The sequence below is a fragment of the Pan paniscus genome, chromosome 16 (genome assembly GCF_029289425.2).
Source record: "Pan paniscus chromosome 16, NHGRI_mPanPan1-v2.0_pri, whole genome shotgun sequence".
Taxonomy (NCBI): Eukaryota; Metazoa; Chordata; class Mammalia; order Primates; family Hominidae; genus Pan; species Pan paniscus.
In genome coordinates this window covers 26,782,512-26,810,479 of record NC_073265.2, presented here as the reverse complement: position 1 = coordinate 26,810,479, position 27,968 = coordinate 26,782,512, and the positions used below count along the sequence as shown (strand labels likewise).

The 27,968-nt window shown below is 37.6% G+C and overlaps 1 long non-coding RNA gene across 1 annotated transcript in view; it reads left to right on the top strand.

Annotated features, from left to right (window-relative positions):
* Nucleotides 1-23,581, top strand: part of LOC117976009 (uncharacterized) — a 516,634-nt gene extending 493,053 nt beyond the window's left edge. The window contains exons 11-13 of the long non-coding RNA XR_010109901.1: nucleotides 20,986-21,053; nucleotides 22,173-22,217; nucleotides 22,592-23,581. This is a non-coding gene — a long non-coding RNA (uncharacterized LOC117976009). The remainder of the gene's footprint in view (nucleotides 1-20,985; nucleotides 21,054-22,172; nucleotides 22,218-22,591) is intronic.
* Nucleotides 23,582-27,968: the final 4,387 nt, after the last annotated feature.

The window sequence follows — 27,968 nt, the reverse complement described above, 5'->3', positions numbered from 1 at the left end:
GTGGGTATGACACTTGCTGAGCACCAGTAACTATGATGTCAGCAAAGAATGCCTTCTTTCCAGAGACCTTAGCCCTCCAAGGTTTGAGGAAACTGTTAGATACTGTCCAAAAAATTCAGCCACAATTCCTTGCATGCAATACAGGAATAAATTAAGAGCCATCCTTTGAAATTTCAATAAATGCAGTTCAGTCTGCAAGTAAGACACTTTTTCTATGTGCAGGAAAGCAGTCTTCATCAGAGAGTGGCAAAGGCAAAAGGTCATGTGAATGACCACAGAACTGGAATCCATTCCTATCAGACCCATTGCTGGGGTGCCGTCATGTGTTTGGGGTATGGGAGGTCTATTTCAGTTTCCTATGGTGGTTTCTTGGCTTGCACTTTGAGGCTGGTGTCTAGCTGGGATCATGCTTACTCTGCTTTCTCCACTCAGCATGGCTGCTTCTGTGGTGACTGAAGACATTTGTTTCAAGAAGGAGGTGAGTTCCAATTTAACAGTTGTGTGGAATGTGGAAAACGAGGGTATTAGGTTATGAGTGAAAAATTCCAAAGCAGAGAATAACAGAATAAATTTGTTTGATGATACTGGTGGGCTAGTCTAGGAGCTCCAACTAATCTGAGATTACTAATGACACCTGGTATGTGGCTGCCCCTCAGGACAATTTTACTTTCTGAGATTAAAGATATTACAGTGGATGTAATATATTAAGATGTAATTTATATAAATGACATACTATGTATATTCATATATACTAGTATGTACATTTGTACACATTACAGAAAAATAAACAAAAACAAAACTTCTCCTTTAGGAATCTCTGAAATATGTATGTTTATGAGAGCTGTTGCTTGTGGATGAAGAAGCTCAGCAATGGAAGAGAAAATGATCTAAGACTCCACCACTTTGAGATTGAGTGACGGTGATGAGAGATAGGCTAATTATCTCAAAAGGAGTCCACTGCTTTTAAAAAAATCAATCTGTACAGACTACTTAGAGATTTGCTTACTTATGGCATTGTTGAAAGTCCCAGAAACATCTGGCTTCCACATATCCACTCCTTGTAACTATTTCCTCTGTTGGAGAGAACACTGAGTCTTCCTGAGTGCCCCCATCCCACCATAAAACCCCTTGCCTTGGTGTTTTTCTGAAAGGTTGTTTTTCCTGCATTTGAGATGAGCCTGTAACCAAAAGAATAGTGTGTTTTCTACCTATATGATGCTTTCAGTGTTTTATCCTTGGAATTGGTGCATTGACTTCTGCATTGCTCTTGTTTTGAGCTATGTAATTGGGTCATCCTGATTAAAAATGGCTCAGATTAACACAAAGTTTTAAAAAGGCAGTCTCATTTTCTCTTAAACAAAATATCATTGTTTCATCAGTCCTTTACTTTTCCATAAGGCAGAAGTCAAAAATTTTCAATGAATTCTTGAATATTAATCTTTATCATTGTAGTCTATCCAAGTTGAAGGAGATAAGGAGAAAATAAAACAAAACAATATATAACAAAAACTCTACCAGAATTTAAGTTCTCTATTTTTTTATATTGTGCTATTTGAAGGAAAGAATTGGTAAGTATGAGACATTAAAAATAGGACTGCCCAGACTATATTCTGGAGTCAAAATCAATTCGGCTCAATCTCCTGTGCCTATTATATTTAGAGCTTTGCTTCTGTACATTGAGAATTAATGTTTAGAATACTAACTTCAAAGCATTGCAGCATCTTAAAATAAGTAACAAAAACATCCTATTATAGAAGAATGTCTCTTACCCTAATTCCACTTAACCACCTCTAGCATAACTGATTCTCTCTACATCTTTGGCAAAACTCACGGACTGATATCACGTGCTTCTGCACTCCTGTGGCAAGCATGTTGACACACTTTTTTTTCCCCTGCAGGTTGAGTTATATGTTTGCCAAGAGCCCGTGGTATTTGTTCCCAAATCTGATTATGTCAGTTGTGCTTGTTCTTGTAATTACATAATTTAATTAAATATTATGTAAACTGATGAACTAAGGAGAAGAGAGCTGTTGTTTCTAAGTTGACTGCTTTGAGGACTCAACAAAGCAAGTCACTAAAAAGTTACTATCAAAATATGTGAGGGCAAAGCAACTACAAAGGATTGAGAGAAAAAGTCATTTGTCAACCTAGATTCTTCCCTGAGATTAATTCACAATTGTCATTAAGCTCCTAATTCAGTTCAAATTGTCACAGGATCTTTGTGGTGTAGTTTTTCTGGCTGGAAACTTCTGTGACCGGTGGTGCCTTTACCCAAGTTTTGCTTGGGCCCACTGGGCTCATTCTGCCCACTTGGCCTGGCAGGCTGCACTCTACTCCTGCTACTGGCCTGGATCCCATGCCTGCCAAGGGTGAGCCAGGCACAGAGCAGTGCAGAGTGTGTGAGTGAATGAGCGTGGGATCTGGCCACTGTGCAGAGCCAGACATGCTGGCTGTAGCAGGGCGGGCAGCTCCAGGCACCAGCACGGGCCCTGGCCCCCTGTGAGGCTGCCGCTGGACTAGGTGTACTGCAAGCAGCTACCACGGCTGGCACAGGGGAATGTGGTGGTGCCCAGAAGCTTGGAGATGCCAGGAACTACAGAGCCCTAAAAAGGGTGTCACATCCCTGGCTCTGGGGGCCCCAAGGCCTGGGTTCCCCAAAGGGCTGCCACTCTTCTCTCCTCATCACCCACAATGTAGTGAGCAAGGGGCATGTCTCAGCCCTGTTTATGTTGCAGCTCTTTCAGCTCCCCCATTTGGCAGCTCCCAAGTTCTTGTCCCATGTCCAGGAAGAATAAGGTATCTGAACAAGTGGAGGGTGAGCAAGGCAAAGAGGTGCTTTATTGAGCAACAGAAGAGCTCAGAGGAGACCCACAGTGGGTAGCTCCTCTCCGCAGGCAGGTTGTCTTGTCATATGCCCAGTGTATCTAAATTTGGGTTTTTATGGGCTTCAAAGGGGAGGAAATGCCTGCTGACTGGTCCATGGGCAGCCATGGGCAGGCCCAGAAAAAGCACAGGAAGTTCTCACTCCAGTCCATGGAACTGGCAGCCCGGCCCTCAGGCCTCAGGCCTTCCCTCGTCTGAAGGTGGGGTTTCACCAGGGACCTGCCTCTTTCCACCCAGGAGACTGTCTGCCTTCTGCTGCCGTTAACCTGCTGTCCACGCTGCCCACAGAGCCAAGGTTGTTCATGCCCATGGTGCCTGCATTCCTGTGCTGAGCTGCCCTTAGCCCCCACTCAGCCTCCTGCCAGTGCTCCTCAGTGCCCAGAGTCTGGAGGGGGCCGAGGTGGCAGTGGGCTGGCGTATCAGCACTGCCCTGAACACACACACAGCTGCCAGGTCATGACAGAGCCCTGGCTGGGCCATAACTTTGCTCGGAAATAGGAGCAGTCGCCGGGAATGGGGAGAGGCCAGGCAGAAGGAGCAGGAACTTCCGAGCCTGCAGGGCAAGGTCGGGTGGGGGGCGGCTTCCCAGGTCCGCAGCTGCAGCCGCAGCTGTGTGGCTGCAGCTACAACTAGGAAGGTAGGGCCCCCGCCCCTCCAACTTGGAAGCGGGCGGGGCTTTCGCCTGTTCCCAGATCCGCTCAGCTTCGTGGAGCACGCAGCCCCGAAGGCGCCTCCCCCACTGCAGCCAGCGTCATGGCGGCCCACTTCAGACAGGCTGACGCTGCCATCAAAACTGGCAATCAAGGAGATCACCTTGATTTGTGTGACTGCAGCTGAATCACAGAATCACTAATTTCAATTCTGTCGGCTAAGAGGACTTTCATTACATTTAGTATGCTGTTTTTGAGGCAATAGAGTATCTCTATACTATTTATTCATTTATTTATTCAACAAACGAATATTAACCATGCACTATGTTCTGGGCCCTATGCTAGGCCTAGAATTTAAGGCCGTTGCCCTTAAGGGTCTTATGTTTAGTGGGGAGAGAAAGACACTTAAACAGATGATAGCAATGTAATTGGAGTTTTGAAGATGAGTAAGAGTTGGCCAGATGAGTAAGGCAGAGGGATTACTATTGGTAAGAACTGGAACTATGAAAGACTGTGTTGTTTAAGAGGACCACTTGAGGTAACAAAATGGGAAGTTAATAAGGTTGGCATTGGCCATGAGGTGGTGTGTCTATATACTGAACTCTGAAAATTTTACTTTATCATGAAGGCTGTGAACAGCTGCTGAAGGTTTTTAAACCAGAGTGAAGATCAAATGTGTGTTTTAAAAGAATTACTTGGGCATTCACTTGGAGTTTAGATTAGAGGAACTAAAGATTTAAACCAAAGATACCAGTGAGGAGGCTATTGCTCAGTTGAAAAATGATGAGTAGTTGAACATCTGTACTAATGCGCTCTTAACAGTGAACTTGTATGTGGAGAGAACAAGAAGAGAGAGAGAGAAAGAAATAACAGGTCCATTTCTGAAACTTCATCCCACTAGGATTTAATCAACTGTGGTCCTACCAACATGTATAACATTCTTTTTTTTTTTTTTTTTTTTTTTTGAGACAAAGTCTTGCTCTGTCACCCAGGCTGGAGTGCAATGACATGATCTTGGCTCACTGCAACCTCTGCCTCCTGGGTTCAAGTGATTCTTCTGCCTCAGCTTCCCAAATAGCTGGGATTACAGGCGCCTGCCACCACACCAGGCTAAATTTTGTAGTTTTAGTAGAGACGGTGTTTCACCATGTTGGCCAGGCTGATTTCGAACTCCTGACTTCAGGTGATCTGCCCACCTCGGCCTCCCAAAGTGCTGGGATTACAGGTGTGAGCCACTGTGCCTGGCCAACATTCTTTTTTATTAAAATATTTAATTGAGAATTGATTATTAAGAATAGTAAAACTGAATTTTAGAATAATATGGTAAGGAATAATGAATAAAATTATTCTAATATTGTTGAATCAATAAATCATATAAATTATATGTAAATTGTAGCAATAATGCTTCTAATTTAGGAGAATGGTTAGTGGTCTAAAATCTGCTTTTTTTCATTGATCCCACGCTAGTTAGCGTAACAGAGGTAGCCTTTTCAGATGAAGAATTTCAAACTTTGTTTTCCCTGAGAGTATCCAGACATGACTTTTAGAAGTTGGTTTAATTATGAACTGGACTGCAGTAGTTTGCCATGATTCTAAACATGATACTGCCTAAATTTAGAATAGATTCCTGCCCACTGAAAGTCCCAAGTTGAATTTGCTAGAAAATATCAAAAGCTAGGGTTGGAAAAGGAGGGCATAAAAGACAGTTTTGACTTGGGGCCATTATTCTCAGCTTATGGATATGTTTAAACAGAACAAACCCCAGAATAAAACACAAAACAAATATCATTCCACAAAGTTGAAAACATAATTTTCTAATAAATATTCATATATATTTAATTAGTAAAACTGCTCCACATCCTCTTCTGTGATAGAAAAAAAGCCAGTTATGCTGAAAAACTCTTTATCAAAGGTATTTTAAAACCAGGTGACATATTTTTATATGTTGAGTGATTTTCAAGTCATTGTGTCAACACTAATTTTCAAAGGAAAATATAAAATCATATTTCTGCTTTAAAGATTGGTATTCAACTTTACCTGGAAAATGATGTTATTAAGGTCTGAGCCAGGACAATGCCTCCTCAGGCAACAGATATAAAAGCCCAACTCTTAATATGCAGTAAGTCTGAAGCTAACATCTTTACTCTGCTCACTTTCTTACTTTGTTAGTTAAATGTGTATTGTGCCGTTGAAAGCTGTGGCACATCTGCTAACAATGCACTTTTCATTATTCAAAGCCTTAAAAAAAGATCTTAGTAATTTTGCAGTTCTGAAGATTAGATTGTCATAAATGTCCAGCTATATAAGATCAGAATTAAATCATTTGTAAGCAAAGTAGCTTAGAAACTAGCAAAAAACACTTCAGAATTTCTGTATTCTTCTCTATATTCACAACACCGTGCTGCAGGTAATTTTGAGGTGGCAGCACTCCATTTATTGTACAATTATGTCATGTTATTTTCTTATTGCCACAAAGCTGCCATGAAGCATGCTCCATATATGCCTGAAGAGTTTACCTTGTATGAATATTTGCATTAAATAAATGAAAATTCACCTCTTTCTACAGATATCATGCAGAGACACAAAAGTGTTCCCTGCTATTAGAAATGGGCTTTTACCCATAAAAATTGTAAATGAATTTTTGGTTGATTTGTTCCATTTATATAAAATAGATTGAACATGCAGCTTTATGAAAATGTGTTTATTTAACCAGGAACCACAAATATTTTTAAGAATGCACTTTCCTATTTAACTTTTAATTCCAGGATTTCTCTTTATGAATGTTCATAGTGATTTTATTGAACTGTAAGCTAAAATAAATGCACCAGTGGGATTTTATAGTGTTTCTTTTTTTTCTTAACAAAATGTTTGTTTGGGATAGAACATAAGTTTGGAGCCATGATTGATAGATGGTTGAAATAAAATAACTGCAAAAGCAGAGAGAGCAAATTCAGGACAACTTCACTCTGAATATTTAACCATCCAGGGCAATGTAAACGCTAACGGACAAAGGAAATTTCCCAGAGTAATTATGCATTTTTATTGTGATTAAAAATTCCCACATGACCATACCTTTCTTCATTTGCAGCCTCAGCAAGAAAAAAGTGGATCCTTTATACAGTAATTTTATGACTATTTTGAAATGCTAGGAAGCCAAATAGAAATAGCGGTGTCCATTGTGAACATTGGTGCTTGTACTCTATTCTCTGCAAAAAGCATGCAAATATACATAGATAATAATTAGTTACAGAATTTAAATAACATCTGAAGAAAACAAATGCATCCAGAGAAATGAAGTCAAAGTACAGATGTATTTTGGTTATCCTGTCGGTAATTCATGCTAGATAATCATGAGCCCAGCAGTTAATGACCTCTACTCTGATACATTAAGTCCAACCAAAGATAATCGTGTCCTGGGTAAATTAACAAACCCAGTGGTAAACTTGCTTCCAGTTCAGCAGGAGACAGCGTGCAAATTAGCATAAGTTCTTAATAAGATCAGTGTCCTGCAATCCTCAGTTCTTCAGTGTTCATAATGCTGTCTCTTTTCAGGTGAAAATTGTTTCTCCTGAGAACCCTTACACAATACGTTCTCTTGACAGAGATCGTTGTCATCCTAATCAGTCCCCCACCTTAAAACTTTTTCCATTTTTCCCACTTTCATGCTGTGAAGGCTGCTGTGAGTTGTTGAGAATGATTATTCATTTGTAAGCTTTTTTAATAACATTTTTGTTAGATGTTGAGGTTCCCGGTGGAGTCAACGAAGAACTTGATTTCATAATTATAACAATTCATAAAAAGTTATGGTCAGTGTGTGGGTAATCTTGGTGGAATTTACTGATCACCACCTTACATATCTTTTTTCAAACAGAATTTATATTTTGTTGATTAACTGGAACACCCATAGACAAGTAGGTGCTGAGTTACTTTGTAGGACACTGGATCTCTTAGGCGTCTATGTCTGTCCTAGGTTACATTTGGAAAAGAATAAGACCTGCAAGGAAAGAAGGGGGTTATTTTTAAAATCCACTTGAAAAGCGTGTTTTACTACAGAGTTTGGAAAATTACCTATATTTGAAAGCAACTATTTTTGTAAAACCTTGTGATACATATGATATTGGTGCATATCTGCTATTTTTTTGAAATAAGTGTATTTAGCTTCATAGAGTACCTGCTAAAAATGATATATGGAGTCTTAGTATTTCAAAGAGATGACACTTAAGTGTCTAAACAAGTAAGGAGTGTGCATGTGCATGTGTGTGTGCATGCTTGTGTATGTACATTTATGTGTTTACAACCACCTATCTTAGAGTTGAAGCACAAGATGATGAAAGAGTGCATGCATATTTCCATGGGTTTGGAGCGTTTGGGATACAAGTTCTCATACATTATCTGTCAAAAGTTTCGTAAGTTAAAAAAAGTTAAATACATGAATCTTGTCTGAAGAATCCTCTCGTTGTAAAATGTTTACCTTTTGTGACACATATTATTATTTCATGATTATGTTAAAATACTCTTAAGGAGTTTTACATGTTAACCAGCTACTAAGAATGCCTTAATAGAGTACTAATTTTTGTTAGAGGTGTCTCGACAATTTGAATTTTATATGCATGCATTATATTTTCTAAAAATGGGAAAATTATGCATCTGAAGGAATCTGTCTAGAATAATGGGGTTCTATAGAGGTTACTTTAATCACGTTCTCCAGCAGTTATAGCTGTTTTACATCTTATTTGCAACAAAAGGGAACTCTAATTATCTTCAAAAAGAGCATAAAATGGTGTGTCTTGCTGCTGATGTAATGTTGATTCCTGAATGCTGCTGATAGGAACTGACAACTAAATGCATGTCACACTTTTCAAAAATCAGCCGTAGTGACAGGATAACCACCTTTTGTGACCTAGGAGCCCAAAAAGGGAGTGTATATTTGCCTGTTAAGTAGAAACAATTTGCAGTCTTTCTTTTTTAAGAATAAAAATACACTTGTCCTTAGGTTAGCAATAATTTGTTTACTAATGTTAAAACTTGCTTGTGTGATTTAAATTTTTAGTAGCCTTCTATTGTAAATTATACCAAGTGCATTTAATCTCAGTTTGAACCATGGGAGAGGAGAGTATACTGAATGTCTGACCCCTCATTTCCTTGCTTTTTTTTTTTTTTTTTTGGCCTATATACATAGGTGGGTATATATTTACACCCAATACCAGAGTTCTGCAATATGTGATTAACATGTGCTTCAGTTTTATATCCAACTCACATGGATCTCATTTATAAACACAAATGAGATGCATATAGCCTATTACAAAATATTAAAATTAGAATTGAAAAGAAGATTGCATGTTTTAAGCCTGGCTGCAGTCGTCATGTTATACAGTGTTTGTGAGATTGAACTGGTTGATTCTGAGCCCTACATATGAAATTAATCAGTGCAGGTCTGTAATATACTGCAAATAACCAACCTGTACCACAAGACTTGATTTAAGGTTCACATTAAGTGATGGTGAGCTGGTTTAGAAAAGGAGTCACACATCCATACACAGCATGTTCGAATATACAGAACTCAGCTGCAAAACTAAGGTTGAGCCTTTGTGAACAATAAAACTTATAGTTTACACTCAGGCCGACTTTTATGGACAACGGTGACATGACATCAGATCCTATTGCTTCTATCTGTCTTTATTCCTCTCCTGCCTAGAGTAGGAGATTTGAAGGGGGTTAGGGGGCAGAGGTGAAGACCAGAGGAGACATTTACCTGTATCATATAGTAAATTACATAAAATATATCTCTATTACGATTGCTTAGACCAGAGCAGATTTTTAGTGAGCTCTGAATTTTGAACATATAATACACATTTATTGGTCAACTATTCACAAAATGAATTGTTACTTTTAGAATTAAATCGGCATTCGCTTTTTTCCTTTGCCTGGCTATCATTCAAGTTTTCAATAATACAACTGAACTGTAAGGAATCATACTAGGCAGAGAGACAGAGTGAGAGAGAGAGTTAAAAATAGAAGGAGGAGGCCGGGCACGGTGGCTCACATCTGTAATCCCAGCACTTTGGGAGGCCAAGGCGAGCAGATCACTTGAGGGCAGGAGTTTGAGACCAGCATGGTCAGCATGGTGAAACCCTGTCTCTACTAAAAATACAAAAATTAGCTGGGCATGGTGGTGCACACCTGTAATCCCATCTACTCAGGAGGCTGAGGCAGGAGAATTACTTGAATCCCAGAGGTGGAGGTTGCAGTGAGCCGAGATTGCGCCATTGTACTCCAGCCTGGGCAACAAGAGTGAGACTCCATCTCTAAATAAATAAATAAATAAAAGGAGGGATGCAGAGAGGAGTGGAAGAAACATACATCTGCAATCAAGTTTGATAAAATATAAATAATCTCAAATAATTATTTGCCTTTTAGGATATGTGTACCTTCTACTTCAAATATAGTAAATAAAAATGGGTAGAAATAAAACCTTACATTTGAGCAGATGATATAAATCGAATGTATTCCTTCATTCCTCCAACAAATATTACCGCAACTTCTCTTGAAGGAGGTAAGTAGCCTAGGTCCTGAGGACACAGAAGTGAACAATGCCACTAAAGAGATGACATTGTAGTTGAGGAGATACAGGATATGATTAATAATCAAATTACAATCCTGATAAGGTCAAAGGAAAGTGCGAGGTACTCGGAAGTTAGGGAAGATATTTTTCGGGAAATGGTGCACAGGTTACAGAGGGTAGGAAGCAAGCGAAAAGTGATGGCTGTCTAGATTGTTTGCAACTGTAGAGTGTAAGAGATGAATAATGTCCCTGGAATTTAGTCATTCTTATACTCCCTTGGTGGTAAAAGCAGTGATACTCTTCACTGTTCTTTGCTTCTTAGATCAAGGAAAGATTCTTGAGTGCTCTGTGACTGTGATGATAGAAAAGCATTTTCTATTGTCCAAATTAACTAATTTCTTTCGTTGTGAATATAGAATGGAATGTGAAAAAGACTAGCTCCAACAATTTCTTTTTTTTTCTTTTTTCTTTTTCTTTTTTTTTTTTTTTGAGACAGAGTTTCACTTTGTTGCCCAGGCTGAGGTGCAGTGGCACGGTGTTGGCTCACTACAACCTCCACCTCCCAGGTTCAAGGAATTCTCGTGCCTCAGCCTCCCACTCCAACAATTTCTAACTGTGTAACTTGGGGCAATTTACTTGGAGTCTCCATTTATTCATTTGTAAAATAGAGAAAACACTGACATTACTGGGTTATTGTGAACAGCAAAATACATATAACATCACACCTAGTACACAGTAGGTACTCAGAAAAACAAATCTCTAGTTAAATTAGTTAGTAATTAGTAAACAAAGATTTTCTAGAAGAGATTTTGAGATACAAATGGAAGAAAATAAAAGCAAAGAGTTGGACATTAATGGAGAGAGTGATTCCCAGAATGCCTGCTACCTAAAAATCTCTTAGGCAAGAATACCTTACTCCTTGCTCACTTTCAAAGCTCCACCATCAAATAACCCATCATGTTCCTGTCCTTGGAATTTCAACCTCTCCAAGCCAGATGTCTTCATTCTGCTTCCATTTTTCCTATACCCTTACCTGGCATAGGTTGTATCAGAATTTCAGCAAGTTAGTTTTATGGGATATTAATACATGTTATATGTAAAAAATAAACCAAAAGTTTTTTGGCCAAATTAATTTAGGAAGCTCTGGCTATATAAAGCCAACCCTTCACAGAACTTCTTTTTTTTTTAACTTTTATTTTAATTTCAGAGGAACATGCAGGTTTGTAAAATTGCTTCATGGAGTTTGTTGTACAGATTATTTTGTCACCTAGGTATTAAATCTAGTACCCATTAGTTATTTTTCCTGATCCTCTCCATCTTCCCACCCTCCACCATCCAATAGGCTCCTGTGTATATTGTTCCGTTCTGTGTCCATATGTTCTCAGAACTTCTTTTTCTTTCTTTTTTTCTTTTTCTTTTTTCTTTTTTTTTCTTCTGGAGATGGAGTCTTGCTCTGTCATCCAGGCTGGAGTGCAATGGTGCAATCTTGGCTCACTGCAACCTCTGCCTCCCTTGTTCAAGCGATTCTCCTGCCTCAGCTTCCTGAGTAGCTGGGATTACAGGCACCTGCCACTACGCCCAGCTAATTTTTGTATTTTTAGTAGAGATGGGGTTTCGCCATGTTGGCCAGGCTGGTCTCGAACTCCTGACCTCCAATGATACACCCACTTCAGCCTCCCAAAGTGCTGGGATACAGGCGTGAGTCACCGCATCCAGCCTGTTCTCAGAACTTCTTAGTAAGCTTATGTGCATTATGTACTCCTCAACCCAGGCCCACCTTCCAGAAAGTAGCATGGTGTACCTAAGTGTTCTAAATGTTCTTAACGTATCAGAGCATCTGGAGCAATACTTTTTCCCTAGAGGAACAAAGATCTCTTTGCTCCTGTTGGAAACTTTAATATGGTCTGTCTCATTTTCTCTTTCTCACATACACTCACACATTTCTCTTGCGAGAAAAATGGTTATTAAAAGTTGAAAGATTCTCAAGACGGTGTAGTAGGCATGAGGATGGAAATGCAGATCAAGGAAATAGAATTGAGAGTCCAAAAATAAATCTTCACATTTATGAGTCAGTTAATTTTTGACAAGGGTGCCCAGGTGATTAAAAAAGAAAAGAATATTCTTTTTGACAAATGGAACAATTGGAGGTCTACATGCAAGAGAACAAAGCTAGACCCCTTCCTTACACCACACACAAAATTAACTCAAAACATATCATAGACCTAAATGTAAGAGCTAAAACTATACAGTCCTTAGAAAAAAAATGTAGGGGTCATTCTTTGTGACTTAGGGTTGGATGGTGGTTTCTTAGTTATAATACCAAAAGCACAGTAACAAAATAAAGAATGTAAATTGGATATTGTCAACATTAAAAAATTTTGTGCTGCAAATAGTACCATGAAGAAAGTGAAAATAGAACCCACAAAATGAGAGAACATATTTGCAAATGATATATTTGATAAGAGGTTTGTATCCAGAGTATATAAAGAACATTAATATTAATTAATAAAAATACAAATAACCCAGTTTGAAAATGGGCAAATGCTTTGAACAGACATTTCTCCAAATAAAATACATAGTTAATAATCATATAGATATATATACACTCAACAACATTAATTAGAGAAAAGCTAATTAAAATCACAATGAGATATTATTTCACATCCACTAGGATGTTTATAATTTTAAAAAGACACATAATAAATGTGTTGTCAAGGATGTAGATAAGTTGGATCTCTCTTATATTGCTAGTGGGAATGTAAAACGTTGAAGCCACTTTGAAAAACCATTTGGCAGTTTCTCAGTAAGTTAAATAGAGTTACCATATGATCCAGGAATTCCATTCCTAGGTATATGCCCAAGAGAAATAAAAACATGTGTACCCACAAAAATTTGTACATGAATTGCTCATAGCCACATTATTCATAAAAAACAAAAAATGTAAATAATCCAAATATTCATCATCTAATGAATGGATAAACTAAATATGGCATATTCGTACAATGTAATATTATTTGGGAATAAGCAGGAACAAACTACTGATAGATACAACAACATTAATAAACCTCATAAATGTGATGTGAGTGAAGAGCCAGCCCCAAAAGCCACATAGTGAATAATTCTACTTACATGAAATGTCCAGTATAGGCAATCTATAGAAAGGTAAAATAGCCTAGAGCTGTAGGAAGGTGAAGGAGGAAGGGGAAATCACTGCTGTTGGATATAATGTTTCTTTGGGTAATTAAAAAAATGTTCTAAAATTAGATTGTGGTGATGGTTGCACAACTCTGCAAATAATATTAAAAACATTGAATTGTATATTTTAGGTGGGCACACTTTATGGAATGTAAATTATATCTTAAAAGAGCTAGGTTTTTTTAGAAAAAAAAAAAAAAGCACTAGATGATAAAAATGTTGAAGGATTCTGCTAGTCTTGGATAAGACTCACCAGGATGAGACTCAGGGTCTTCCATAATTTTCTAAAATAAAAGCATTGGTAGGGGAATAGAAATCCAGATATCACCAAGTATTTGAGAAAATAGTATCAAACTCAAATTAATTATCATAAAACAAAATAGTTTGTGAATGTAAGTAGCATATACTCAAATTTACACACAGAAAAATAAAACTCTGGGAGATCACTGCTATCTACTTACTGTCACCATTGTGACTAGCATATTGACTTCCTACAGCATACATTTTTGTTTTACAGAGTTGTATTCTATAATTTTAGAAGAGTACTGTGTTTATTGGAAACACAATGCACTTCTAAAACCAAAGAAATAGTTGGTATTTATCTGGACTGTCAAACCTGCATAATGTATCTAAAATGTATGTATGTATATATATAAAATACACAAATAAAAAAGAAAATATTTCATTTTATATCTGAGTGCTTTTTATGCAAAGAATCTTTATAAACTACTGACCTGGAAGTAATATTACTTTTAAGGGGGAATTTTGATTTAATCACTTGGCACTTCTCTAGTTTTGTTAACTTTACATAATACATGAAAGAAAACTTATGTTTAAACTCTGTGAAGCTAATTCCTTCTTTCATGATTTTTAAGTAGATACAAGGAAGAAAATTTTTTTTAAAGACTGAGGCATCATTTTTAGACCTTAGTATTACTAGTATATTGCTTAATCTAGATAGGATTAAATATATAGCAATCTGCAGAAGTTTTTTCCTTAAATTGAATTATTTTTATATTTATTTTAGATAACCAATATTCCTGAAATTATGTGAGTGCAGATCTATGGTTAAAGGAGGAATGGATAAACTGGAAAAAAGCTACTATGTTTGCATTTCTCTAATGGCAAATGACTTTGAGTAAATTTTCATGTGCTTATTTGCCATCCATATATCTTCTTTGGTAAAAATGTTGCCTATCTTTGGCCTATTTCCTAATTGGATTGTTTGTTATTTTACTGTAGAGTTGTGAGAGGTCTTTATTTATTTTAGATACTAGTTTGTCATATGACATGCAATTTGCAAATATTTATTCCCAATCTGTAGCTTGTCTTTTATCTTCTTACTAGAATCAGTTACTGAACAAAATTGTTTAATTTTGATGGAAATTCAGTATTGCAGTATTGGTGTCAAGCCTAAGAACTCTTTGCTCAGTCTCAGATCCTGAAGATCTTATTCTATTTTTTTCTAAAAGTTTTATGATTTTACATTTAAGTCTGTGATCCAATTTGAGTCAATTTTTATATAAAGTGTGAAACGTAGGTTGCAGTTTGTTCTTTTGCTTTTGGATGTCCAGTTGCCCTAGCACCAGTTTTTGAAAAGTCTATCTTTCCTCTATTCTATTGTTTTCAGATCTTTGTTGCAAATAGTTCTGTGGATCTAGTTCTGGATTCTATATTCTATTTTATTGATCTATGTCTTAATTACTGTAGCCATATAATGTCTTGAAATCAAATAGCTGGACTCCTCTCACCATATTCTGCTTTTTCAAAATTGTATTAGCTCTTCTATTTCTAATGCTGTTCCATAGAAATTTAAGAATAATATTGCCTACATTTAAAAAAATCTTTAAAAATTTTTAATAGGAATTGCATTTAACCTGTATATTAATTTGGGAGAATTGACTTTTTTTCTATGTTGTCTTGCCAATCAATGAACATGGTCTGTCTCTCCATGTATTTAGATTTGTTAATTTTCATCAGCATTTTGTAGTTCTCTCAATATAAGTCCTGTACCTTCTTGTTAGATTTAATAGCTAAGCATTTATTTTTCATTTTTGGCTTGTAAATTGTATTATATTTTAAATTTCAGTGTCCCGCATGTTTATTGCTGGTATAATTAAATTCAACTGACATTTGTATATTCATCTTATGTCCCCGTGACCTTGCTGAATTCACTTATTAGTTTTAGGACTTTGGGGTTTTACCTTTAGGTGTATTTCTTAGATTTTGAAATGTCTTCAGGCTCATTCTTCCACAGTTCAGATGAATAGCATTTGGTGTCCTTCTCTCCATACTAATCTCCCTATCAAATGGTCACTTGGCCACATCCTTGGTGTTCTGTCCCAAACATGCTTTTTCATTGATTACAACATGGCCAGGCTGATAATGTTTCAGATCTTTAAATTCTCCTTCCCTTTTGATTATGGATTCTATCTTGAAGTCATCACTCTCACATTTTACTATAAGCAGTCAAGAAGAGCCATGGCACTTCCTCAAAACACCTTCCTTAGATATTCCTTCTACCAGATATCCTATTTCATTGCTCACAAGTCCTCCTTTCTCAAAACACTAGGATATGAACACAATTCACTAAGATTTTCTTTTGCTACTTTATAACAAAAATTGTCTTTTTTCCAAGTTTTCAATATCATGTTCCTCGTTTTCATCCAAGACCTCATCAGAATGAATTTTACTATCCATGCTTCTACCAACACTCTGTTTATAACCACGTAGGTAATCTCTAAGAAGACAGAGGCTTTCTTTACAGGCCTCTTCTTCTGAACTCTCACCAGCATGACTCTTAATACTCCATTCACGGCAATGTAGGCTTTTTTTAGTATGCACCTCAAAACTCTTGCAGCCTCTAGGCCGGGCGCAGTGGCTCACGCCTATAATCCCAGCACTTTGGGAGGCCGAGGTGGGTGGATCACCTGAGGTCAGGAGTTCGAGACCAGCCTGACCAACATGGAGAAACTCCGTCTCTACTAAAAATACAAAATTAGCCACGTGTGGTGGCGCATGCCTGTAATCCCAGCTACTTGGGAGGCTGAGGCAGGAGAATCGCTTGAACCCAGGAGGTGGAGGTTGCGGTGAGCCGAGATCACGCCATTGCACTCCAGCCTGGGCAACAAGAGTGAAACTGCGTCTCAAAAAAACAAATCAAACAAACAAACAAAAAACAACTCTTGTAGCCTCTACTCAATACCCAGGTTCAAAGCTACTTCCACAACTTTAGATGTTTGTTAGAGTAGCACTTCACTCTCAGTACCCAATATCTGTCTCAGTCTGTTAAAGCTGGTATAACCAAATTAGCAGCTTTAGACTAACTAATTTGTAAACAACAGATAATTATTTCTTGCAATTCTGGACGCTGTGAAGTTCAAGGTAAATGTGCCAGCAATTTCAGTGCCCAGTGAAGCCTTGTTCCTGGTAGATGGTGCCTTTTCTTTGTCCTCATAGGGTGGAAGGGGCAAACAAGCTCCTTGCCTCTTTTATAAGGGAACTGCTTCCATTTATAGGGGCTTTACCCTTATTACCCAGTAACCTCCCAAAAGGCCCCGCTTCTCTGTCACCTTGTGGTTAAATTTTAACATACAAATTATTTTTTTTGGTTGGGGGAGATACATTCAGACCATAGCATTGTAGTTTGTGTTTTTCCAGGAATTTATGTGTATAGAGGGATTTGTTGTATTTCCTTAATATCTATTTGATGTCTGCAGAGTCTGTACTGATGTTTCCTGTTTCGCTTATGATATAGGTAATGTCAGTTTCCCCTCATTTTTCTTATTCAGTCTTACTAGAGGTTTGATTTTTTTTTAATATTTCCAAAGAACTAGCTCATTGTTTTATTGATTTTTTTTATATTTCCAAAGAACTAGCTCATTCTTTTATTAATTTTTCTCTATTTTTTTAAAATTTAGTTTCATTGATTTCTGCTCTTTATTTTTTTCTTTTGTTTACTTTGGGTTTCTTTTACTCATTTTTCTAGCTTCTGAGTGGGCGTTTAGATTACTGAGACTTTCCCTCTTTCCTAATTAATGTACTTTGTGATATAACTTTCCCTCTCAGTACAGTTTTGTCTGTGTCCCACAAGTTTTAATGTTTAATTTCATTTAATTCAATATTTTTTAATTTACTTGAGACTTCTTGATCCTTTGATTATTTAGAAATATGTTGTTTAGTTTCCAACTATTCCAGTGCTCTCCTGTTATCTTTATAATATTAATTTCTACTTTGATTTCATTGTGATCAGAAAACATACTGTGTATGATTTCTCTTCTTTAAATTTTTTGAGGTTTATTTTATAGACCGGTATATGGTCTATCTTGGCATATATTCTGCTGACATTGAAAGGAATGTGTATTGTGTTGGTTTTGGATGGAGTGTTTTATAAATGTCAATTAGATTTTCTTGGTTGATGGTGATGAGTGTTCTTATATCCTTGAAAATGTTCTTCCTAATAGTTCTATCAAATATTAAAAATATTTGATGTCTCTAATCATAATTGAAAATTTGTTTATTTTTCTTTTCAGTTCTGTCAGATTTTGCTTCACATATTTTTCAGCTATTGTTTAGTGCATATACTTTTAGAATTGCTATGTCTTTTATTAATAGTTTGATCCTATTATTATTATATAATGTTCTTTTATATTCCTTTCCTCTGATATCTACTTTACCTGAAATTCATATTTACACTCCTGTTTATTCTTGATTAATATTTGTATGATATATTTTTCTATTTTTTTTTAAATTTCAACCTGCCTATATGGTTATATTCTAAATGAGTTTCCTGTAGATTACATATAGTTGGGTCATGTTTTTTTTAAGCCACCTCTCAATCTCTACCTTTTAATTGCATTTAGACCATTTCCATTTAATGTAATTATTCATATGGTAGGTACTAAGTCTGCCATTTTATTTTTTGGTTGTATGTTTTTTCTTTCTGTTTTTCATTGCCCTGTTTTATTTTAACTGCCTTCTTATAAGTTATTTGAACATATTTTATAATTACATTTTCACCTATTTATAATGTTTTTCAATGAATCTCTTTTTTAGCTTATAGTTGATTACTTTGTGTATTACATTAAATATTACTTATCTCAGTTTATTGGTGTCATTTCACCAGATTCAGTGAAGTATAGGAATCTTACCTGCCTTTATATCATTTTATTTTCTCCCATTTATAATAGTATAGTCTTAAATATTTACCTGCATTTAGAACCAAATCAGATATCATCATGACTTTTGTTTCGACTGTCAGACATAATTGAGAAGATTCAAGAAAAGAAGAAAAATCTAGTGTATTTACCCATATTTTTGCTTATTCTATTTATTCTTTCTTCCTGCTATTCCAAGATTCCTTTCTTTATTGTTCCCTTTTCTATTAAAAAACTTCCTTAGCCATCCTTTTAGGGTAGGTCTGCTGGCAATACATTCTCTTAGTCTTTCTTTATCTGAGAATGTCTTCATTTCCCCTACATTCCTGAAGGATATTCTTGTTGTGTGTGTGTGTGTGTCTTCTTTTTTTTTTTTTTTTTTTTCCTTTTAACACTTACAACATGTTATGCCACTTCCTTCTGGCCTTCATAGTTTCTGATGGGAAACCCACTCCAATTTGAATTGCTTTCCTTTATAGGTAAAATGTCTTTTCTTCTTCATTGCTTAAAGACATTTCCTTTTTCTTTAGTTTTCACAGATTTGATTATCATGTATCTTGTCGTGAATTTCTTTGGATATATCCTATTTTGCATTGATTAAATCTCTTGAGTGTATCGATTTATGTCTTTTGCCAAATTTTGGAAGTATTCAACCATTATTTTTTTGAGTACTTTTTCAGCCTTGCCTTCTTTCTCTACTCCTTCTGAGACATAGACTACATGGATGTTAGACCTTTTGTTAACAGTCCCCCAGATTTCTGAGAATTTGTTCTTTTTCTTTTATCTCTCTGTTGTTCACACTGGATAATTTCTGTTGCTGTATGTTCAAGTTTATTTATGTTTGTTGTTGTTGTTTTGTTTGTTTGTTTTTTGTTTTTGAGACGGAGTCTTGCTCTGTCACCCAGGCTTGAGTGCAGTGGCACAATTTTGGCTCACTGCAAGCTCCGCCTCCCGGGTTCATGCCATTCTCCTGCCTCAGCCTCCCGAGTAGCTGGGACTACAGGCGCCGGCCACCATGCCCAGCTAATTTTTTATATTTTTATTAGAGACGGGGTTTCACCATGTTAGCCAGGATGGTCTCAGTCTCCTGATCTCATGATCCACTCGCCTCGGCCTCCCAAAGTGCTGGGATTACAGGAGTGAGCCACCGCGCCTGGCCAAGTTTATTAATTTTTTCCTCTGTCCCCTCCATTCTGCTGTTGAGTCCAACCATTTAATTTTTATTTTCAGTTATTGTATTTTTTAGTTCTAACATTTGTTTGGTTCCTGTTTGTATTTTCTTTGCTGAGAATATTTTTTCATTTGTTTCAAGTGTGTTCATAGTTGTTCATTGAAACCGATTTATGATAATTGCTTAAAAATTTTGGTCAGATAGTGCTAACATATCTAATTTTTGTGTCATCATTTATTAGTTGTCTTTTTAAAAAAATCAGTTTGAAATCTTCCTGGATCTTGGTATGATGATTTTCGATTGAAACCTTGGCATTTTGGGTATTATGTTATGAGACCCTGGATTTTATTTAAACCTCTGTTTTAGATGGCTTCTTCTGATACTATGCTGGCAAGCAAAGGGGGAGCACTCTTTTTACTACCAAGTGGGGTTAGAAGTTCAAGTTCTCCACGTGACTTTGTTGACATCTACCGATGAAACTCTTCATGACTACTGAGTGAGGGTGGGAATTCTCGTTCCCCATGATGCCTCCATTGGCTTCCCTGGTTGAAATGTGTAGGAATGCCTCCTAGTTGCTCCCCAAGGGCCCTTCACTGACAACATGGGGGTCAGGCGGGTGGCTTTACCAGCATTCGATGGTGGGGAAAGTCCAGACACCATCCCAGCAGGGAGGGGGAGGGGTTTCTCATTAATGCGGTGGTCATGAGGGGGTGAAATTTCAGGATCCCCACCACCTGAGAATCCGCTGACATGGGGAAGAGGATAAGGGAGGGAGGAGCTCATTACTACCTAGTAGGGTTAGAAGCCTTGACTCCCTACTTAGACTTCTCTTACACTCCCCCAGTGGAGGATTTGGATACCTCAATACAACCTGGTTAGGCTGCAAGTCTAGGCTCCTCACTAAGCTTTTGCTAACGTGTGGGGTTGGGGGCTACGATTTTTTTCTGTGTTGTTTAGCTTCAGCAGAGCAGTTGTTTTCTAAAAGTTTCCATTCTTGCAAGGCTACTCCTTTTCTTATCCTTTTGCTAGAGAAAGTAAGCTTTTGTTGTTGTTGTTGTTGTTGTTGTTGTTGTTGTTGTTTTAATGCTCATTGACATTTCTGGTATTGCTTGCTTCAGGAACAGGTCTGATATACAAGAGTCAAAAGATAAATGGAAATCACTGCCATGTGATTCTATGTGTCCTCATGTCTCTAGCGTTCTGCCTTCTCTTACCTTTCAGAGCCTTTGTGTTTGTTTTATAAATCATGTCGAGGGATTTTACTTGTACTTAATGAAAGGAATAGGAAAAAGTATGTCTACTCCATCTTGCCAAAAGCCAAAGTCTCCCTGTTTATGGTTTTGTTTTTTCTGTATTTTGTTTCTTTAGAAGCTGCCATACCATTTTCCAGAGTGGCTGACTGTACCATTGACATTCCCACCAGCAACATGGAAGAGGTCTAGTATCTCTACACTCTCTCCAGTGTTTGGTGTTGTCACTACTGTTTATTGCTGTTATCATACCCTTAATTTGCATTTTCTTGATGGCTATTCATGTTGAACATCTTCTAATTTCCTTATTTGCATCTATATATGCCCTTTGGTGAATTTTTTAATGCCTTTTGCCCATTTTGTAAATGATTCCAATTTAACTATATCAGATTACCAGGAAAGTGAATTTTCATGATTATTAAGCCATGCTCTGTCAACAATACTGGGAAATAGAGAAATAAGACAACATCATTAGGAAACAATATCATTTATTATTTAAGCCAAAGTTGCTCAGATTAGGCACCATTGATACTATTGATATTTTAGGATAAATATTTTTTTGTTGTGGAGAAATCTTCTATGCATTATAGCATATTTGGCAGTATCCCGACTCTTTATTCATGGGACACCAGACTCCACTCTAATTCCTCCTCCAACTTATGATGACCAACGCTATCTCCAGACATTGCCAAATGTCCTCTGGGTGGCAAACTCACCCTCACTTGAAAACCACTGATCTACACTTGTTTTAACCCATATCAGTGGAGAAAAATATATGTTAAATTCAGGACCTTTTAAGTACATAGGTTCAACACATAACTCAATTTTATCTTCTGTCATAACTTCTTCACTTATGGTACAACACCTCCTTTACTCCACAAGCTCTGCTGTGGCATACCCCCGACCGCAGCTCTTTCCACACTTTCTTTCATGTTAATGTTTTATAGACTCCACGTGAAACTGCCTATGATTATGATTTTTCTCATTTGCACGTAGTTTTTCTCATCAAAATGTCATTATCACAAGGTGGAATCCCCTTAGTTAGGGTGTCATGGAAAAGATCCATTGGCAGTTCAATCTTTAGTGAAATTTTAACTCCATTTGTAAAGCTCCCACTGTGCTATTGGCTCACTTGAGGTTTGTAGTCAAAAACTGCTTAATATTCTACCATTTCTTTTATTTTCCATTATTTTTCCCATCTGTCCATACTTTCTTGCTGAGTTTCACAGTTTCTCCTGAATATATCTTAACTCAATTTTTTTTCTACTAACTAGACTTGATACTTTCGCTCTTCTTTTATAATAGATTCCTCATCTGAATTCCCCTCTGGTCGGTCATCCCTAAATAAAGGTAGGACCCTACATCAATATTAATGAAAAAATTCTTATTTTCTGACACGGGAAAAATAAAAATAGAAATGTGAACTCTTTATAAGTAGCATAGTTGAAGTTGTGTTCCAGGGAAACCAAAACCTAAGAAAAGAAAATTTTACTGCATAAGGAGATCTGGCTAGGGAAACCCTATTTCATGCAGGTATATTGACAGATAGGCATAACGTGATAATATGTGTATCTTTGCTATATGGCATTCCTTAATGTGGAGCTGTACCACCAGGGACAAAAAACAATTATTAGAGTTCATTATTTGTAGTATTGTAAATACAGTACTTAGCAGAACCAAGAAGGTTAAATCATAATAATGACCTTTCTCCTTTTCATTTGTAGAATTGATTGAATCAACGTATCACCTTTTGCTAAGAACTCAGCCCTGGGATCACAAGTGTCTAAAGACACTTCCATGAGAATTAATATTTTGTGCTGATGTACTTCATCTTCCTCACTTTGAAGCTGCATTATAGAAAGCATTGAGATGGTGTATTCAACTATTTATGGAATATCAACATTTAAATTTTTTTTAACTTTCATTTTAGCTTCAAGGATACATGTGCAGGTTTTTCAGACAGGAAAATTCTATGTGGTGATGGTTTGATTTATAGATTATTGTGTCACCCAGGTAGTAAGTATAGTACCCAATGGCTAGTTTTTTGATCCTCACCATCCTCTCACCCTCCAACCTCAGGTAAGCCCCAGTGTCTGTTGTTGCCTTTGTTGTGTCCATGTGAACAGAGATAGTTTGACTTCCTAGCTGCATGCCTTTTATTTATTCCCCTTACTTGACTGCTCTGGCCAGGACATCCAGTACTATACTGAATATGAGTGGTAAGAGTAGGCATTCTTGTCTTGTTCTGATTCTCAAGGGGAATGCTTCCAGGTTTTGCTTCCAGGTGCTGGCTGTGGGTTTGTCTTTGATGGCTCTTAATATTGTGAGGTATGGTCCTTCCATGCCTTGTTTGTTGAGGATTTTTAATGTGAAGGTTATGTTGAGTTGTATTAAAAGTCTTTTCTGCATCTATTGAGAAGATCATGTGGTTTATGTTTTTAGTTCTGTTTATGTGATGAATCGTATTTATTAATTCCTGTATGCTGAACCAACCTTCTATTCCAGGGATAAAGCCTACTTGATCGTAGTAGATTAACTTTTTGATGTGCTACCGGATACGATTTGCTAGTATTTTGTTGAGAATTTTTGCATCTATGTTCATCAGGCCTGAAGTTTACTTTTCTTTGTGTCTCTGCCAGGTTTTGGTATCAGAATGATGTTTGCTTCGTAGAATGAGTTAGTAAGGAGTTCCTCCTCCTAAATTTTTTCTAATAGCTTCAGTAGGAATGGTTCCAACTCTTCTTTATACATCTGCTAAAATTTCGCTGTAAATCTTCTGGTACTGAGCTTTTTCTGGTTGATAGGCTTTTTTTTACTGATTCAATTTTGGAACTAGTTATTGGTCTGTACAGGGATTCAATTTCTTCCTGGTTCAGTCTTGGAAGCTTGTATGTTTCCAGGAATTTATCCATTTCTTGTAGGTTTTCTACTTTGTGTACACAGAGGTGTTCATGATAGTCTCTGAAGGTTTTTGTATTTCTGTAGGGTTTTATTTCTGTGTTGGTAAAATGCCCCCTTTGTCATTTCTGATTGTGTTTATTTGCATCTACTTTTTTATTAGTCCAGCTGGCAGTCTATCAATCTTATTTTTTCTTTCAAAAAACAAACTCCTGGCTTCATTAATCTTTTGAATGTTTTTTTGGTCCCACTTTCATTCAGTTCAGCTCTTATTATGGATATTTCTTGTCTCCTGCTAGCTTTGGGGTTGCTTTCCCCTTGTTTTTGTAGCTCCTCTAGTTGTAATGTTAGGTGGTTGTTAATTTGAGATCTTTCTAACTTTTTGTATGGGCGTTCAGTGCTGCAAATGTTCCTGTTCACATTGATTTAGCTGTGTCCCAGAGATTCTGGCATGTTATATACTTGTTATCATTAGTTTCAAAGAATTTCTTCATTTCTGCCTTAATTTCACTGTTTACCCAAAAGTCATTCAGGAGGAGGTTAATTTTCATGTAATTGTATAGTTTTGAGCAATCTTCATTGTATCAATGTCTATTTTTATTGTGTTGTGGTCCAAGAGTGTGATTGGTATGACTTTTTTTAATTTGCTAAGAATTGTTTTATGGCTAATTGTGTGGTTGATTTTAGAGTATGAGCCATGTGGCAATGAGAAGAATGTATATTTTGTTGTTTTGGTGTGGAGAGTTCTGTAGAAGCCTGTTAAGTTCATTTAGTCAAGTGCTGAGTTCAGGTCCCAAATATCTTTATTAGCTTTTTGCTTTGATGATCTAATACTGTCCAATGGGGTGCTGAAGTCTCTATTACTGTGTGGTAATCTCAGTCTCTTCATAGGTCATTAAGAACTTGTTTTATGAATCTGTGTGCTTCTTTGTTGATGCATATATATTTAGGATAGTTAGGTATTCTTGTTGAATTGAACCTTTCTTAGTCTTTTTTTATTGCTGTTGGTTTACAGTCTGTTTTCTCTGAAATTAGAATAGCAACCCCTGCTTTTTTCTGTTTTCCATTTGCTTGGCAGATTTTTCTCCATCAATTTACTTTGAGTCTATGGGTGTCATTGCATGTGAGATGGGTATCTTGAAGACAGTATATAGTTAGATCTTGCTTCTTTATCCAACTTGTCACAGAGTGACAAGTTGGAGCACTTACCCTGTTTACATTCAAGGTTAATATTGGTATGTGCAGATTTGATCCTGCCATTTTGTTAGATGGTTGTTATGTAGGCTTGACTGTGTAGTTGCTTTCTAGTGGCTGTGGGCTATGTGCTCAAGTGTATTATTTAGATAGCCAGTAGCAGTCTTTTATTTCCATATTTAGCACTCCCTTAAGGACTTCTTGTAAAGCAGGTCTGGTGGTAATGAAATCCCTTTACATTTACTTGTCTGAAAATAATCTTATTTCTCATTTGCTTATGAAACTTTGTTTAGCTGCATGTGAAATTCTTGGTTGGAATTTATTTCCTTTAAGAATGCCAAATACTTTGGGAGGCTGAGGTGGGTGGATTACCTGAGGTCAGGAGTTCGAGACCAGCCTGGCCAGCATGATGAAGCACCATCTCTACTAAAAATACAAAAATTAGCCAGGTGTGAGGGTACATGCCTGTAATCCCAGCTACTCATGGGAGGCTGAGGCAGGAGAATGGCGTGAACCTAGGAGGCGGAGCTTGCAGTGAGCCAAGATCGCACCACTGCACTCCTGTCTGGATGACAGTGTGAGACTCTGTCTCAAAAAAATATATATATATATGCCAAGTATAGGCCCCCAATCTCTTATGACTTGTAGGGTTTCTGCTGAAAGGTCTACTGTTAGCCTGTTGGGGTTCTCTTTGTAGGTGATCTGCACCTTCTCTCTAGCTGCCTTTGACATTTTTTCTTTCATTTTGAGATTGGATAATCTGATGACTATGCATCTTAGGGATGATCTTCTTGTAAGTTATCTTACTGGGGTTCTCTGCATTTCCTGAATTCGAATGTTGGATTTTCGTCGATGTTGTCCTCAAACATGTTTTCCAAGTTACTTGTTTTCTCTGCCTCTCTTTCAGGGACTCCAATGAGTCATAAATTTGTTCTCTTTACATAATCTCTTATCTTTCAGTGGTTTTGTTCACTTTTTAATTTTTCTTCTTTATTTTTGTCTTCTGGTTTCAGGCTCTGAGATTCTTTCCTCACTTTGGTCTATTCTGCTGTTAATGCTTGTGATTGTATTATAAAATTCTTGTAGTGAGTTTTTAAACTCTTTAAGCTCAGTTTGGTTTTTTCTTAAACAGAAGATGGCCTATTCATCTTTCAGCTCTGGTATCGCTTTATTGTATTCCTTAGATTCCTTAAATTGGGTTTCAACTTTCTCCTGAATCTTAATCATCTTCACTTCTACCTGTATTATGAATTCTATGTCTGTCATTGCTATGTCTGTCATTTCAGCTATTTCAGCCTGTTTAAAAACCATTGCTGAGGAACTAGTCATTCAGAGGTGAGAAGACACTCGGGCATTTTGAGCTTCCAGAATTCTTGCACTGGTTCTTTCTTATCTACGTGGGCTGATGTTCCTTTAATCATTGAAGTTGCTCTTCTTCTGGAGGGAGTTTTTTGCTCTTATCTTCTTTGATGCCCTTGAGGATTTCCTTGTGGTATAAAGTGGTTTCAGTTGACTGGCTTCATTTCTGGAAGATTTTAGGAGGCTAAAGATCAGCTCAGCACTCCTGATCTGCATTCTTTAATTTTGGGGGGCTGGTACTGGGCCCTTGGCTTTGTTCTCTGGTCCCTTGAGGTTAGGAACCTGTTGCACTGAAGGGGCTGAGGTGTTCCCAGTCTGTTGGCCACAGCACTGTAATGGGGCTGCCAGCCAAAGTGCTTCACTGGGGCATTGGCAGAAGGATGCATGCTCACCTGCATGTGCCAGCAGCCATGATAGCATGGCGATGTGCACACACGTCAGCCTAGGGAGGGCACTGGCAGTGGTGGGTCAGGGGAATATGCATGCACACATGTCTGATGGGGGAGGGGAGGGAGGGTCTACCTATGTGCAACCACTGGCAAAGCAGTGGGGGAGGGGAGTGAGTGAATGCTGGCAAAGCAGAGAGAGGAGACTGCAGTGGGGGCAGGCTGCAGATGGGCTGGTGCATGTTGACAGGGGCTGGTCTACTGAAGCATGTTCTGCCTGTGAAGGAACTATGATAAGGGCCCCAAGAGGCACTCTGGTTGGGCATCTAAGGCTGTGCTGTAAGCAGGTGCATCAGGCTCTGGCCCAAGGAGAAGCTAGCAGACAGGGGACACTGACATTGGACTGACCCTGTCCCATGGGCAAGACCGCTCTGTTCTGTTAAGACATGTTTTTCACCCAAAGACTAAAACCTCCTAGGGGAGCATAGCAAACTCTGGGAGACAGGCATCCCTGGCCATGATCTACTGCAGCTGTTCCCATGCCAAATCCTCTGGGCTTTGCACAGGCTGGAGTCCTGCCCCTTCCACTTCTCTAAGCAGCTCTACCTGCCAGTTCAGTTGTCTGCGTGGGTCATGGAGGATTCTGGAGGTCTATTGGAAGAGCAGGCCACTCTTCACCTGTTCAGCTTACTCCTTCCTCAGGAGTCATGGGCCAGGCATCAGTCCTGGTGCTCAGCAGCCCTGTACACAGTTCTCAGCTTCCTCCTGGTTCAACCCAGCAACTGTGTCCTCTCTCCATCCACTCTCAATGCCTTTATTCTGAAGATCTGCTCGGAGTGTGCTAGTCTTCCCAATGTTTTGGTCTCTCAGTGGCACATGTTGCTCCTGGCTCATCCAGTCAGCCATCTTGGCTCCCATCTCCTAAATTTTTAAAAGACGTGTACATCTCTGATAATTTTTGAATACAACGTCTTATTTTAATATTCAGTTCCAATATTTTCCTAGTCAAGGAAGTCAAGATGTGATTAGGCTTTACTTTTTCTGAAGAAATTGAAGGAATATTTTGCCATCCTCAACTTCAGTGATTTCTTGGAATATTTGAAATAACTATGTATAGATAAAATTTACGTGAACTTTTTAAAAGCTTGACTTAACTTTTTTGAAGGTGGTTGATTTCACATTGGAATTCAGTGAAATTGAAGCCAGTTCTTCCATACAAACTCTTTCATATTGGTGAGTCATATGGGTGTTGGAGATTTGAAAG